Source organism: Austrofundulus limnaeus, unplaced genomic scaffold (assembly GCF_001266775.1).
Source record: "Austrofundulus limnaeus strain Quisiro unplaced genomic scaffold, Austrofundulus_limnaeus-1.0 Scaffold7, whole genome shotgun sequence".
Taxonomy (NCBI): domain Eukaryota; kingdom Metazoa; phylum Chordata; class Actinopteri; order Cyprinodontiformes; family Rivulidae; genus Austrofundulus; species Austrofundulus limnaeus.
This window is the reverse complement of record NW_013952409.1, coordinates 4,602,735-4,605,957: the sequence shown is the minus strand read 5'-3', so window position 1 is coordinate 4,605,957 and position 3,223 is coordinate 4,602,735. Positions and strand designations below refer to the sequence as shown.

General features: G+C 35.2%; 1 long non-coding RNA gene across 1 annotated transcript in view; it reads right to left on the bottom strand.

Annotated features, from left to right (window-relative positions):
• Positions 1-725: 725 nt before the first annotated feature.
• Positions 726-3,223, bottom strand: part of LOC106535216 (uncharacterized) — a 31,959-nt gene continuing 29,461 nt past the window's right edge. Inside the window, exons 5-6 of the long non-coding RNA XR_001312417.1 lie at positions 1,040-1,077; positions 726-923 (exon numbers count right to left, since the gene is read on the bottom strand). This is a non-coding gene — a long non-coding RNA (uncharacterized LOC106535216). The remainder of the gene's footprint in view (positions 924-1,039; positions 1,078-3,223) is intronic.

The window sequence follows — 3,223 nt, the reverse complement described above, 5'->3', positions numbered from 1 at the left end:
GTTTTTTATGAGAGTATAACATTATAACATGATATAAAACTCAAAAAAGTTGATTTTACATGATATTGCCCCATTAATTATTGTTATTTCTGTATTATTTACTTTAGATTTAGTCAGTCGTACACTTAGTTCTGTCCAGTGTTTAGAAGAGGATGTGTTAAACACAGTTTAGTCAAAGTTAAACATGCAACGTCAAAGTTAATTACAGCTGGCCCTTTAAGGGCCACCGTAACGTTCATGTGTCCCTTGGTGAAAATGAGTTTGACACCCCTGATTTAGAGGATGTGTTGAGGATGACACTCAGCTATCGCTACATCCTATTTTATTCCAGTATTTGTTAAACTGACTGAATTATAGACATGTTGTGGTGGCCAACCTGAACTGAACTTACCCCAACATTTAATCAGTAGTAGACATAAATCCAGCRAGTAGTTTCTGCAAGTTTCATTAAAATTCGTCTGCTGGTTTATGAGCTATAATGGTAACAGACACAGATCGGAGAGAGAGAAGTGTCTGTGCAGGTAATAATACTGTGAAAAACTCAATGTTCTCTGAATTTTAAGCAGGCAGCTAAAAGGCTTATTAACTGTTTAAACAGTTATGTTTTCCCACATATTGTGTTTTGTAACGGGACAGATTGACACATTTACTGAAAACACRTGAAAAAAGTGAAACCAGACATTTTAATATACAAAATATTCATAATACTAAACTCTGTGGTTGCTTTCTTTTCATTTTCACATCACTTTGAATGTAAATCATCAATTATCTGAATCTTATCAGTTTTCAACCCGTTTGCTGATGCAGGTGGGATTAGGGTCCACACTGAATGGGTTTTTATGGTTCAAGCCAACAGGAAACACGTGTTCATAAGTGCACCATTTCTTCCTCTTAATGCCAATTAGGTGAGCTTGTACTCTGCGCTAGATAAAGAAAGAGAAAAGCCACTTAAAGGAATAGGAAACCTGGAGAGGTACTTATCATCACAATGACATTTGCACATATTAGTCAGGACAAAAAAAAATATGCAGCTACGCACCAGGATTTCAGCTCCTCTGCTGTAAAAGAAGCATTAATCTGTGGAAGTAATCAGAAGCACAATAAATACTATCAAAGTAGGACGAAAACGGGACAAAGCAAATAACATTTTTCAATTAACAATCTAATCTTCCCTCTGTGGTGTGGGGCCACTGCTGCGCTCAGACAATGGTGAAAAAAATGCATTTCCATTCTCAGCAGCRCCTCCGCTGAGCGAGCTGTACTTTCCTGAAACAACAGGCAGGCTGGGATGTAAAACACTCTCTAATTAGTGTTTTCTCCTGTTTTTCTACATCCATTGATTAACTATTGTAYTAAACACAATCATGGAAATTATGTATTTAAGATGCCCAGTAAAGGTCCAGTAGCTGGCATTTATTTCTGTTAAACTAGACCTAATTAAGATGATATTAATGATAAAATAGGAGAACAGAGTTAACGTTAAACTCTTAAAAGTGAGATGGTGTGTGAGTGTTTGATGGCAGTTAACTTGTTAATTTATTCACATCTTCCCTCTTTGTCTTTAATATTAATCAGATATTCCAGAATAAGACCCACTTCAATTTTTCAGCTCTTTTTTGCTGTAAGGCTCAAGAAAATCTTTTCCCTGGGTTTATTAGGCCACCGGAGAGGTTCGGCCTGGAACGTATTTTGTGCGGAACGATGCCAGGAGAAAGATGATGACACAGGCACTTCAATCTGCTCTCACCGAGACGCCTGAAATGACCAGAACATCATMGGTGGAGGAATGAAATGTGCTGAAATTATGTGTAAGCACCTCTGAAAGTATGAGTCTATGAAAAGTTCCAAGCTGGAAGAAGACAAGGACGGGGCCACAGCAACACTTCACGCTTTTAAATTCGACCATTTCTAAGATTCAGGTCGTCCATGCTGAGTTTGTTTATGTGTTAGCTTGCTAACAAAGGTTTAGCAGCTTTAATCTAATTCTAACGCCTCATTCAAAACCTGCCTGTTTATTGTTTGTTTTAGTTGAATCATTAAAATTTTTCTTCACTTCCTTGCTTTTATTCATTGACTTTTTTCTTTTGATTTGTTTGGTTTTGTTCATTTTGTTGATTAGCTTTTACCTCATTAAAGATGTAAATACAATTTTCTTGTGAATTGAAAAAAGTCAAGAAACAAAGTACGATAAAAACATAATTTGAGAGAAAAAAAACATTCTGTCAGAATCTTTTTGTTAATCTTAAAAATTCTGTTGGTTGCTTGAATTCAGCATGGACYGATTGTGTTGTTTTCTTGGTAATTTAGCGATTAGTCGTTCATTTTCTTTTCTTTTTCAATGAGATTTGGAGAATGATGCTGCAGAAAATGTAACTGTCTGAAAGCTCCAAACCAGATGAGTTATTTCTAAATAATAACTATTATCTCACAACATTGAAAACACATTTAATCTTTTTAACTGATTTTTGTTTTTTGAGTTAAATATTAAAGCTTCTGCTACTGACTCCACGAAAGGAAGTTTACTTTGGATTTAAAGGTTCTGAAAATTAACGATGCATTTCAGAAAAAAATGACTGAAACCGCTGGTCTTACATCAGATCATAAATAATTGATTTACTGTAAAAGATCTGAGAGCACAGAAAGCCCCTTTATTACATTTATGACTTCCTGCCAAAAGTAGTTGTCACCACAAATGACAGGCTTTAATATTTAATGAAATTACAAAGACACTAGAGGAATATTGAATCTCTACCATTTTTTTTTTCAGTCAAAGATCTTTGCTGAATTTTAAAAACATAAACATTACTTCAAAAAGTTGAGGCCTTTTTTTCCACAAAATACCTGCAAGAAACACAACCCTGTTTCTGACAAGGTGGAGACGTTGTGAAAGAAGTAAATAAAAAAACACTGTAATTACAGCGGGTAAAATAAATATTGAACATGTCATCATTTTTCTCAGTAAATATATTACTAGAGGTGCTAAYGACATGAAATTTTCACCAGATGTCGGTAACAACCCAAATGATCCATACATACAAAGAAATCAAACCATAAATGTCCAGAAATGAAGTTATTTGTAATAATGTGGAATGGCACAGGGAAAAAGTATTGAACACATGAAGAAAGGGAGGGTTTAAGCCAAGACACCAGCTGAACTCTCTCAGTAATTTCGAAAGCAAGCCTGCCCCTTGTCAGTGCAAATTAATATCAGCTGGTTCAGACC